Consider the following 14149-nt stretch of genomic DNA (forward strand, 5'->3'; position numbering starts at 1 on the left):
GCGCTTCAGCTGCCTTGCCGAACAGTTACGCGTTAATCAAGTCTACCTTAAGATGCTGCAAGTTATTGCGAAGCTAGCTCACACGATGCTGAAGAGAAAAGTTGATTCTGAAAATAGAGCCTTTAAAACCGATGGGAGGCTGAGTATATGTTTACTGAACCCGTGTGTCTCATTTGTGGAGCTAATGTGGCTGTAATTACAGAATTTAATCTAAGACGGCACTATGAGACAAAACATCAGGGTAACCTGAATGCAATGCAGAAGATACAGAAAGCAGAAGAATTAAATAAGAATCTGACACTTCAGCGGACGTTTTACCCGTGCACAATCACAAAGTGATTTCAATTGAGCTGCTTTTATGGGAGACACAACCACTTGCCCCACTTTCCCTGTTACCAAGTAATGTTAAACCAAGTCGTCACTACGGTGTTCCCAAATCGCACTTTGCTGATAAACTGGCGCACTGAGTTTGCACGGCGCTTTGGTGACTTTGAAGAACAAAAAAAGTCCGTCTACATGCGGCTCGAACCTTGTGCATGTTTGGTAGCACATATCTGTGTGAGAAGCTCTTCTCAGTGATAAAGACTAACAAAACAGCACACAGGAGTCGCCTCACTGATGAGCACCTGCAATCCATCCTGAGAATCTCCACAACACAGAACCTCACACCAAACAGAAACGAACCTGTGCCAAAAAAGATGCCAGGCGTCCAGCTCTAAAATGACATATGAGCAAAGACAACTGAATGATTTGATTTGTTATTGCTGAAAGGAACACATTTTATTTATATTTCCAGGTTTTGTTATGCAGCATGTTCATATTTGAATTTGTATAATTTTGACAGGATATATTTTTATGGAGAGCAAAATCTTTTGGGATATTTAAAATCTAAGTTTATTTTTATATATAAAATTACATAAGAGTAAAGAAATTTGAATGTTTGTTCTTTTAATGTTTACTTTATTTCTAACTTGTATAATTTAGACAGGATATATTTTTATGGAGAGCAAAATATTATAAGTTGTTTAAGGTTTGAGTTGATTTATTCAGGAATAATATTCCTGTCTGTTTTACCATTCCTACCAAAGATATTTCTGTCGACTAAATAAAAATTCCTTCTATTTAAAATTTAAATAGAACTTGAACAAATCGATAGTTCATAATATCCACGCAGACTTGCACGTAAGAGCGGGTGTCATCCGTTTTAACAAACAGCGTATTGCACTGATGTGAAATAGCTGTGTGTGTATATATGTAGATATGTATGTATATGTATATATATGTTTATATATGTGTGTGTGTATGTATATATATATATATGTATTTGTGTGTATATATGTGTGTGTATGTATGTGTGTATGTATATGTATGTGTATGTGTATAGATATGTATATATATATGTTTGTGTGTGTGTGTATATATATATATATATATATATATATATATATATATATATATATATATATATATATATATATATATATATATATATATATATATATATATATATATATATATACAACAACACTCATCACTCACAACAGTGACAAAACAATAACATTGACAATCATGTTACGTTATTTTCAAAATGTTTCCTTTTCTTTTCATTGCTTCTTTAACACACTACTTCTCCGCTCTGCGGTATTTTGTAGTATATATATATATATATATATATATATATATATATATATATATATATATATGTATATATACTGTATATACATACACAATATAACCCCTTATGAGTATTACACCATTATCTATACTAATAAAAGGCAAAGCCCTCACTCACTCACTCACTCACTGACTCACTGACTCACTCACTCACTGACTCATCACTAATTCTCCAACTTCCCGTGTGGGTGGAAGGCTGAAATTTGGCAGGTTCATTCCTTACAGCTTCCTTACAAAAGTTGGGCAGGTTTTATATCAAAATTCTACGCGTAATGGTCATAACTGGAAGCAGTTTTTTTCCATTTACTGTAATGGAGATGAGCTTCAACGCCGTGGGGAGTTTCGTGTGACATCATCACGCCTCCCACGTAATCACGCAGTACATAGAAAACCAGGAAGACCTCAAAAAAGCGCTCAAGAAAACATGCATTATATAATTGAGAAGGCAGCGAAACAATAAGAAGCGAGCGAGTGACATATACAACCATATTCATGAGTTCTGCTACTTTCGGAAACAAAGCACGATGTAAATCTACACTTTAAATTAAGTTCATAGACAGGCTGCCGCTGGCGTTTGTAATTTAGTGCCTGCCCATATATGGCCATCCGTCAGCGGCAATCCAATAGCAAACTGCCACGGGTAAATATTCACGGGTGAAGGACTGTGCTTATGGAGAGGAAGATGAGATGGTCAGGGTGGTGTTTGACACAAACTCAGCGAAACTGCGAGAGAAAGTTTTAAGTGCCAGGACTAAGGTAACATTAAATACAGCCATGGACATAGCGAGATGGCACCAGCACAGCTGGGAACCTTCGATGCATGTACACCGAGTGGCTCACGTGAACTGGCGCAGTGCACAGATAAAAGCAACAGTTCCAAAGAGCTGAACAAAACCGAATTACACAATTGAAAAGGCAGCAAAAAATATGAAGCGTCTGATAAGCATATTCATAAATGCAGCTACTGTGGAAACAAAGCACACGGTGGAAAAGTCAATGTCCGCTAAAGGCAGACAGTGTAAAAAACCCGTGCATGCAGTGTGTCAGGTCTCAGATAAAGAAGAAGACGAGCTGTTTATTGATGCAGTAAGAAGCGAATCGATGAATGAAACCTGTCATCTTTACAACGATTGACAAACACGGAATGTAACTTGAACACAACACATCCTACAAATACGAACCTGATTGAAAGAAATAATGATAATCAAATCTTTGATGACAGCAACACTCAGTAACACTCACAAAACAAATACTGTATATTGACAGTCATGTTACGTTATTTTTAAAATGTTCCCTTTTCTTTTTCTACCTTTTTTAACACACTACTTCTCCGCTGCGATACGCGGGTATGTATATATGTATATATATATATATCCCACTCTACATACTCGAATAATGGATACTTTATTCGCCATCAATGATTGTTTTGGTAAAGCCATACTCAGTGTATTCATTAGATGAACGGTAAAAAAGTAAGAGCGAGGGGAGGATGACTCATTGAGGCATGCAGGCTGTAGTGCGCGTCAACTCTATCTGAATTGTGCGATCACATTTGAAAAATATATCTTTTCAAGTTCTATTTAGTCCATATGTGTCAAACTCAAGGGCCATGGGCCACATCCGGCCCGGCGTGTAATTATATCCGGCCCGCGAGATTATTTTATATACTGTATTATTGTTATTAAAGCCCGGGTATATGAAGCGCTGGTAACACAATAAACTACAGATCCCATAATGCAGCGCTTCCTTATGATGCTGCAAGTTATTGCGAAGCTAGAGTTATTGCGCACTGAGTTTGCACGGCGCTTTGGTGACTTTGAAGAACAAAAAAAGTCCGTCTACATGCGGCTCGAACCTTGTGCATGTTTGGTAGCACATATCTGTGTGAGAAGCTCTTCTCAGTGATAAAGAATAACAAAACAGCACACAGGAGTCGCCTCACTGATGAGCACCTGCAATCCATCCTGAGAATCTCCACAACACAGAACCTCACACCAAACAGAAACGAACTTGTGGCCAAAAAAGATGCCAGGCGTCCAGCTCTAAAATGACATATGAGCAAAGACAACTGAATGATTTGATTTGTTATTGCACGTAAGAGCGGGAGTCAACCGTTTTAACAAACAGCGTATTGCACTGATACGAAATAGCTGTGTGTGTATATATGTAGATCTGTATGTATATGTATATATATGTTTATATATGTGTGTGTGTATGTATATATATATATATATATATATGTTTATGTGTGTGTGTGTAAATATATATATATATATATATATATATATATATATATATATATATATATATATATATATATATATATGACAACAACACTCATCACTCACAACAGTGACAAAACAATTACATTGACAATCAGGTTACGTTATTTTCAAAATGTTTCCTTTTCTTTTCATTGCTTCTTTAACATACTACTTCTCCGCTGCGAAGCGCGGGTATTTTGCTAGTATAACTATATGTGAAAGCCCAAAAGAATACCAACCCTCCCTCTCTTCAATTAATATACAAGTAACAGTAGGGGCTTGGACACTGATACCTGTAAATTGTAAAAAATGCTACTGCATTTCAAGGATTTAAACTTGGGGGCCTCTTACAAGCCACTCCATTGAAACATATTGTATATTTGAATCCATAGACTTTGGAATGGAACTTTTCTCTGAAATGTTTTATATTTACTTGCATTGAATGGAGATGCTCTACCGTCCACTCTTCTCTCAAAACTCTTTGCATATACATTCACATCTCTATACTTTAGAGGAAGAGGACCCTCAATCATTTAAGAAGCCACCAAAACATAGTACCCACAGTTATCTTCTTACATTTCAAGCACTAGAGAAAACAGCCCCAACAATAAAAACATCCAAATCATTGCTTAGGTCCCCTAAACAAGCAGCCTGTAAACGTCATTGCTGTTTGTTAGAAGTTACAGTAAAACATGATTCCCTATTAGCAATTTATTTTTTGAATATCCATCCATCCATCCATTTTCTAACCCACTGAATACGAACACAAGGCCACGGGGGTCTGCTGGAGCCAATCCCAGCCAACACAGGGCAGGAACCAATCCTGGGCAGGGTGCCAACCCACTGCAGGACACACACAAATACACCCACACACCAAGCACACACTAGGGCCAATTCAGACACGCAGACACGGGGAGAACATGCAAACTCCACGCAGGGAGGACCCGGGAAGCAAACCCGGGTCTCCTAACTGCAAGGCAGCAGCGCCACCGTGCCGCCCTTCTCTGAATATGACTATGGTAAAACAAAATACAAGCTTGAACTGTTAAAAAAACAAAAAAAAATGCTTGACTGAACTATATTAACCAAAAGAAAACTGTAGACAACTAATAAGGATAATACTATGTACTCAAATTTCACATAATTCCTACTATTACCTATTTCAGTTCAAAAGAATATACCCTCCTATAAAATTGTGTTTTACAATGACCATCAACAAAAGCCAAATCACTAGGAAAAGCAGAAACTGGTCTGATGCAGGAATGTTTTACTCCTGTGCAGTAGTCCAATAACCTGATAATATTAATAGTATTTCACTAGGGGGCTCTGCCCCCTGCTCACATGGCTCACCCAACCCCAAGTTTGGTTTACCAGATATACAATTTAAAGAGATTGTTATTTTTCATAGGAATTGTTACATATGCATTATTTTCACTTTTACTTTAAAACTTCAGTAAAACAATATTTGGAATTAACTTTTCTTCAAGATCGCATTGAATTTTGATTCCGTGTTTAGACTTACATCGTGACAACGCAACGTATACAGTAACTGCCTGTGAGTGAATATCATTTCTTTCTCTCTAATAAATAAAACCACTTTTTCTAATCTTTGTCCATGCTCTTTCTTCTTTGCTTTGGCATTGACGTATCATCTAGAATGCATAAAATTACTGTCTTGATAAAATGTATAAGAGATGAGAGCGCAGTAAGTGTGTCTGCCAAAAGCATTCACACGACTAAGAGCTGAGAGAGCAGTAAGTGTGTCTGACGAAATGCATTCACACGACTGAGGTTAGATGACCGTGGTCCTGTCTGAAAATATTTGTAAGTAGGGCATGAGTTGAAAGAATCTCAAGTTAAAAGTCTCTGTCTCATGGGACTTCAAATTGTGCAAACACGTTTGGAATCTTTTAATTCTCGCTGGCAACATAAATTAGACGATCTACAAGTCTCCAACTTAAAGTTTAAATCCGAACGATGTATTTAATCTCTTTTCACTGTTCCTTTATTTCACAGAGTAATAATTTCTGTTTGTTTGCGGTAATGTGTTCTTTACTATCCTTTTTTGAGACTTTCGAATTTTCATACTCCCATCATCTCTAACCTGCACTGCATGTGCACCGCGCCAACATTTTTTAATTCTTTACGACGTTCTACTTTTTCGTCTACTCTTTGTCCTTTATTTATGGCCCCGGGTGTGGTTAAATCTCTTTCTCACGGGACATATGAGTGTCTCTCCGAGAAAATCGCGTCTCGTCTCCTTCCCAGAATTTTTTTTTAATAGAGAGATATTTGTCTGACATATTTATCAAAGATGACATTTAAAATACAAATTGTTTAATTTCTTTTATTTGTCCAATTGGAGCACCGGCAGGTGAAGTGACTTGTTCATGGTCACACAGTTTTGCTACCAGGATTTGAACCCACATCCTCAGGGTAAAATCCTAGGATCAAAGCTGCACCACACTGCCTGCCAATGATATCAGTCCTTGGTTAACGACAAATATTATATACTCAAAAGCACTTAGTTGCATAATACTTCTGATACATCCAATTAACCAATGGTGCCATAATTGAGGCCCACAGTCTTAGGAAATTTCATGGGCAAAGCCTGATAACACAGCTATAAAATATAATCTTGATCAGGACTTTTTTTTCCTAGACCTATATTTTAAAGACACTCCTGATCATTGGTAGCCATAGGTGAAGAACACTGAATAGTCTTTAAACACATAGTAAATTCCATATTAAATAACATGGGTGGCGCAGTGGTAGTGCTGCTGCCTCGCAGTTAGGAGACCCGGGTTCACTTCCCAGGTCCTCCCTGAGTGGAGTTTGCATGTTCTCCCTGTGTCTGCATGGGTTTCCTCCGGGCACTCTGGTTTCCTTCCACAGTCCAAGGACATGCTGGTTAGGTGGATTGGCGATTCTAAATTGGCCCTTGTGTGTGTCCTGTGGTGGGTTGGCACCCTGCCCGGGATTGGTTCCTGTCCTGTGTTGGCTGGAATTGGCTCCAGTGGACCCCCGTTACCCTGTGTTTGGATTCAGCGGGTTGGAAAATGGATGGATATTAAATAACAAGACTGGAGGCAAATTTGCAAACCTTTCTGAAAACATGTTTTCACTTTATTATTATGGGTATTGAGTTTAGACTGATGGTCAAAAATGCAAAATGTATCCATTTAAAAATAAATCCACCATACAATAAAGTATACAGAAAGTGAAGGGGTCTGAAAACTTTCATTGTACATAGGAAAAAAAATGTGGTTAGGACTGCTAAAGGGTTAGAAAATGAATTCAGGATGATCAGGAAACCAACAATGAAAGGAACAAGACGTGAATAAAGAGTCAAGGGCAAAAAAATCCAAAACAAAACCTGATGCTAAGGCCTACTAGGAAGTAAAGCTACCAACACAAGAGAGAATTTCAAGATGTTGTGTATCTACTAAGGGACAACCCATTGTGTAACCACCACCACATTTAAAGTGTTACTTCTGTGATGTCATCAGGGCAAGTCATGGTCATGTGAAACATCCAAAATGTCTCACGAAAACAAACAAAACGGAGACAGGAAAATCAAAGTAAAAAATAAATTGGAAAATCAGAACCCTGATAGCCGATAATAAAACTCACAAAACGTGTTAAATATCACAGGAGTCCCAAGTGGTGTGTTGCCGGTTGAGTATAAAGTAGGAGATGTCTCGGCACATATCGATAGGCCCCTTACTGTTCATGTCAAAACAAACCATGTTGTTCAAAACTTATAGTGCAGGACAGAGGGGCATTGTGACAGTCCAGGTCAGGTCCACCTATCCTGGGCTCTTCCAGGAGCCTCTTGAACCTGGAACCACTGATAACATACCTGAGGAAGAGCTGGGCAAATGAGATCACACAGTCAGCAAGGGGTTGGTACAAAGTGTTTTGTACTTTTATTTTTAAAAAAAAGAAAAAACAAGCAAACAGTGTCCCAAAAGTGGAGTGCAGGTCGTCTTCATAATAAATAAATAATTCTCTATAAACGCAGTGTCCATGTGCAGGTTATCCAAATAAATATTCCAATTAAAAAGAATTTACAGCTCATAGCAGGATACCATTCTAACAACATAAAATCCCAGGTGCATCCTTCTACAATGTTGATATCTCCTCGGCTTACCCCAGATGGGATCCTGCAGCCAGAGGAGACGTCTTTCTGTCAGGTACAGCCAACCTTTTCACTGGCTCGAGCCCCTGCTGCTGTCAAAGGCACCCATGACTCACCTCACTCCTCCAAATTCTGCTGCCACTCCTCTGCTTTACACAAGAACCCACCCTGAGCAACGATCACTCCAGCTACCACAAGATGATTAATTGAAGTGACCCTCTTCGGCCTCCACAAGCGTCAGCCATGCGCTCCTTGTCTGGGCTCTCTACCCGTCCGCCTACCTCCTTTCTACAGAATGCTAGGATCACCCGATCCTTCTGTCTCCAGCCTGCTTTCCTTTTAATCTCTGTCTCTCTTTTCTCTCTTTCTTTTTTCCCCTTTTTTTTTGATCTTCCCCTCTCTGCCATGCAGGCTCCCATTATAGCCCCATTTGGGTGCAGGAGCTGTCCTCCATCTGCTCCGAGGTGTGAAAGACCCGCTCGTATTTGCACATGAATACGCAATCAGCCAAGCACCCCAATCAACCTCGGAGTAGCACGTGCACCTGCTCCGGGACTCGATTATTTATTAAAATCATGCATTGCCACAGACCTCTCATCACAGACACACATTGAGGAACACTTTTAGGAACAGACTGGATCTGTACCTTCCAGATGATGATAGATGATGATGGACACTATTACTCTGTACTGAGAAAAAGTGCGATCAGGTTAGACAAACGAGAGGATGTGAAAGGAAAGCCTTAAGACATGTCAGGTTTACAAGCTCAGAAACTGAAAGTAATATTAATTAAGATGTTCAAGATGGGAAAACGTTCGATAAAATACACAAATATCCAAAGAATCAGTTATTAGGAAAAAAAAAAACAACCATTGAATCAGTAGTAATTAAAATTTTGCTAGCTTTCAGTGAGCTTATGAAAAGTTAAGAAATATAAACAAGGAGGCCTCAACTTGAAGTGTTTCAAATTCTTCTCATTTTCATGCATTGATAAATTTCCAAAACTAAAAACTAACAGCTTCAGCTGTCTTCATCAGGCTCCTTCTTAACTCCTTTAAAGCATTGTACTGACCTGAACTTTTCCGTCCATCCGCCTGATCAAAAGTAAACAGCTTCAGGCAGATTTCTCCCAAGTGATTCTCTCTGACACTTGTATTATATTACATGGCAGATCCAATCGTGTTTTGTTCTTTTGTGCTCTTATGTTTCGAGCCAAGTTCAAAGTTCTGTATAAAAAGAAATAGACTAAAAGCTGACAGCTTAGAACGTGCACAGGTATAATCGTCCACTTGTAAACTTGTGACTTATATTTAATGTATTGGTTTAGCTGAATTCTTGTACAGACATTACTTTTTTATGTTAATACTGGCATCTCCCACAATCCAGTGCTCATTTCTATTTTGGGATGATGGTATCACCACCTTTCTCAGCCCCGACAGCTGTCTCCATAAGTATGCTTCAGACCCTGAAAACAGCAAAGCCTCCATAGCAAGCTTCAGCTAAAATGGACACCAATGCCTCTTTTTGGGACTGATGGTAAAACACAAGATACTGTTATCATTTCATATGAGAAGACACTCCTTATCTAAACGCTGATTTTTCAGTGTCTGGCACAATTTACAATCTTGACACCTAGATCAAGAAATATGTGCAGAAAAAGTTGCAATTAAGAATGTTGTAAACAGTTTTAGCAATTCTTTATGTTTTAAGCTCAATCATGGGAAAAAGAAAGTGCACCCTCCTTCAGTTCTGTGATTTTATTCATTGGGGTCTACATCACAACTGTTTTGTCATCACTGACTTTTATAAACAGAGAAATCTAAACTCTGGTGACAAATACAACATGAACAGATACAATAAGTTATTTTTGTCTCCAAAAAATAAGCAAATTTAAAAAACCATGTGGGATTTAAATTAGTACAACATATAAATTAGTAACCACCTTGTTAGATACAACTTTATTAAATTGTCCCCAGGGGGTAATCTGACTTTTTCCAGAAGCTCTTTAAATAAATACATACAAACATACATAAATTGATAGATAAAAAATATGTATTATATTATTTATTATATTTTTAATATTGATATATGTACTGTTTATATTATTATTTAATATATATATGATCTACAGCAGGAATGTTTCACTCATGGCCAGCTGTATCAAGCATACAGTGAACTAATAATATTAGCCTCTGTAAAAAAGTTAATAAATAAATATTGCATGAAGAAAAACACTCAATTAGTTACATAGTCGCTTGTTTCCTGCCTTGTGCCCTGTGTTGGCTGGGATTGGCTCCAGCAGACCCCCGTGACCCTGTAGTATAGCAGGTTGGATAATGGATGGGTGGATAGTTAAATAGTATTTGTGATACATCTGATTAACCAACAGTACAGTAACCGAAGCCCATTGTCTTAGGAAAAATTACCGGGCGAAGTAAGGTAACAAAGCTGATAACGTTATAAAATAATACCTACAGATTTCTAATTTTGTGCAAAAGATGACCTTTTGCGTTTTGTGAATTTTCTTTTTTTCCAAGTAAATTCACACAAGCAGCTACTGCTTATTCTGTCAGAACTGATCAAAAACAAGCCAGCAAATGGGATTTAACAGGTAATGTTAGGGAACACTCATACACACACACACACACGAGCACACACACGAGCACACACACTCGCACGCATACAATTTATAGGTGGCAATTATCTTTACATCTGAATAAAAGTTAATTCTACCCATGCTCCCAGCTATACTTTTTCATGTTTTAAAACACTGAATACAAATTATCAGAAGCACAACTTTAAAAGAATATGTAATTATCAGAAAAGACATCTGAATAACTCATCATAGGTGCAGTATGATTAATTTAATGATAAATACACGCTTTAAGTTAGGTATATAATTACAGTCGAATCAAATGTAATTCCAAGAGAACTCCACCTTTGTTAATACCTACAGTATTAGGTTAATAATAAATATAAATCACATACTTTCTACATAAGAGCTAAAACAATAATTATGTCATCTGTTTGACCTTTTCTATAGACAGCTGATATTCCTTAGGTTTGTATTATTGTTCAACGAGTTTTAAACCCATAGAGCAGCTGTGATTCATTCTAATTAATAGGAGACCTGTGTGGAAGTTGACGGCAGAGCACGTCATCCCTCCAAACTCTCTGCAATCAATTTGAGTGGCTGAGAAATATGGCAGTTTCAACTCGAGCTGTGTCAGTTCTATTCAGTGGGATGAGACACTATTGATTGACTACAAGCTGCAGCCTGTTAAAATGACCAAAGCTGTCTGCCTGTAAAGACAATTGGGGAAAAACTCCATTGTCCAGATGTGCAAAGCTAATACAGAGGGAGATCTTTGCACACAGACTCAAGGCTGTCATGGCTGCTCAAGGTGCACCAATCAAGTACTGATTTGAAAGGGCCGAATACTTTTGTGTTTTATACTTGCAGTTAATTTAGATCATTTTCACACCAAGCCAGTTTAGACTCATCAGTCTAACTCACCCACATTGTACCCAATGTAACCCCAAAAAGAAAGATAGAAAGAACATGAAAACACAACTGAAACAGTGACTAGGCTGGGCCTTGAACCCCGTTTCCATTAACGGTGAGGAAGCACTGAAGCCCCGAAATTGATGAACAAGTACTCACGACAGAAAATGATGACAACACCATAAAAACACCACAATAACTCCATGGAGAATTATCTGTACTATTCCATTAGGTACTCCAAATCTGAATGAATGGGAGACAACTGGAAAGTGTGTCGTAGGATAAAAAAGGCTGGTTAGCATTACTCGAGGGGCTTAGAATGACTCAGAAGAATTTCCTGAAATTGCAAGCTACTTGCCTACAAGATAAAAAGAAAAGCCAGTTAAAGATCACACCATTGATTCCCACACAATTTAAACATCAAAAGGAGCAGAAAGCACTGTATAGACTAAAAGGAATGCTTATGAGGGTCTGCATTAGAAAGACAATTATTAATCATCACGAGAAGAGCTATTTCTTTAACATATCCAAAATATAATGTGTACTGGATGTTTTGGAAATTATTATTATTTGTAAAACAGGAACAATTGTCATTTTAGAAATACTTAAAAAAATGATTGTGGCCGGGTGCAGGAATGACAGGTTGCAGAAAGGAGGAATAGATGGGACACCAACCGGGTCGTCCCACTTAATTGAATGTCGAAAGTCCAAGAAAAACGTGCTTCTTGGCGTCTGTAATATGGGCAAAAAATAGGCAAATAACAACAAAGGTATTCTGCTCTTTGCCATAAAATTGAAGGTCATTTGCTAGAGCCCTATCATGGGGGGTCTCTCTGTTTGCCTCACACAAACCAGAAGGGGCGGGGCTAAGTGCCCTCACTGGGCGACTTTTTGGAGCTTTGGGGAAAGAAGGAGAAGAAAATGTTAGTCGCCCTGGTGGGTCATCACATACCTCGTGAGGAGATCCTGTGACACATATGAGTGACGCAATACATACAGAACGTGAAGCAAAGTTGGAAAGAACAGAAATAAGAGTGAATAGATGGATGTGTGGAACATTGCAGATTAAGAGGAAGACAAAGAACGAATTAAGAGAAAGACATGGAGTGGAGATGACAGGTGTTGTGCTGAGGAGAAACGACTAAGGTGAGTTGCGCATGTGGAGTGAAAGGCTGATGTGAAAAGGTTGGTGCCAAGGATGAGGCTAAAGAAGATGTGGTTGGAGGTGGTGTCAGATAATATGAAAATAATGGGTTTAATGCCCTGGATTGTGGATAGTGGAGAAAAAAGATATTGTGGGCAATCAGCTAACCTGGCTAAACCCAGAAAATGGCAGTTAAACTGGTGATGAAGAAGATGAGGAGACTAAAGCTGCACTGACAACAGTATATCTAAACTTATGGCCAGATGATTCTCCAGGAGCTTTTAAACAGAGAGAGAGAGACAGCCATGATCAGTTTCTTTTGAATCAGTTCCTTCTTTAATTTTGTATTGAAAAAAGTACACTACCGTTGGATTTAAATTTATATGAAATTAAGAAATATTTGCATTTTTTGGGGCAGCACGGTGGCGCAGTGGTAGCGCTGCTGCCTCACAGTTAGGAGACCTGGACTCGCTTCCCGGGTCCTCCCTGCGTGGAGTTTGCATGTTCTCCCCGTGTCTGCGTGGGTTTCCTCCCACAGTCCAAATACATGCAGGTTAGGTGCATTGGCATTCCTAAATTGACCTTAGTGGGTGTGTCTGTGTGCCCTGCGGTGGGCTGGCGCCCTGCTTGGGGATTTGTTCCTGCCTTGCGCCCTGTGCTGGCTGGAATTGGTTCCAGCAGACCCTCATGACCCTGTTAGGATATAGCAGGTTGGAAAATGACTGACTGACTGACAATACCCTGGAAATACACTTCAACAAGATGGAATTGGCCCTAAGAATATTACAGACAGTGGTTTTCTAGTTTTAAGATCTTTTTTAGCTTTAGTTTTTAATTTTATCTTTTAGTTTTTATTTACCTTTAGTTTTTTTTTGCCATTTTCTAATTTTAATTTTAATTTGTTTTTTCATTTTTTCATTTAATTTTCGTTTTTCAACATTTAACTTTTAGGATTTGTCACATTTTATTACTTTTGTATTATTCATCAAAAATGAGATTAGATTAGATTAGATTAAACGTTATTAATCCCAAGGGGAAATTCAGATTCATATGGCAGCAGAATCATAAAAAACAAGGATACAGAATCACAGAACAAATAATACAGCCAATCAATCAATTGACAGATAGATAGATAGATAGATAGATAGATAGATAGATAGATAGATAGATAGATAGATAGATAAGAAAGGCAATGTACTGTATAATAGATAGATAGATAGATAGATAGATAGATAGATAGATAGATAGATAGATAGATAAAGATAGATAGATAGATAGATAGATAGATAGATAGATAGATAGATAGATAGATAAGAAAGGCAATGTACTGTATAATAGATAGATAGATAGATAGATAGATAGATAGATAGATAGATAGATAGATAGATAGATAGATAGATAAGAAAGGCACTGAACTGGCA

The 14149-nt window shown here is 38.0% G+C and overlaps 1 protein-coding gene across 2 annotated transcripts in view; it reads right to left on the reverse strand.

Annotated features, from left to right (window-relative positions):
- pkia (cAMP-dependent protein kinase inhibitor alpha) overlaps positions 1-14149 on the reverse strand; it is a 54688-nt gene that overhangs the window by 10799 nt on the left and 29740 nt on the right. Inside the window, exon 1 of one of the 2 annotated variants that reach the window (XM_039754402.1) lies at positions 9152-9429. The exons of the other annotated variant lie outside the window; for it this stretch is intronic. The gene's annotated coding sequence lies outside the window, so the exon portion shown is untranslated. Of the gene's footprint in view, positions 1-9151; positions 9430-14149 lie in introns of those variants that run through there. 2 annotated transcript variants of the gene reach the window in all.

Source organism: Polypterus senegalus, chromosome 5 (assembly GCF_016835505.1).
Source record: "Polypterus senegalus isolate Bchr_013 chromosome 5, ASM1683550v1, whole genome shotgun sequence".
Taxonomy (NCBI): domain Eukaryota; kingdom Metazoa; phylum Chordata; class Cladistia; order Polypteriformes; family Polypteridae; genus Polypterus; species Polypterus senegalus.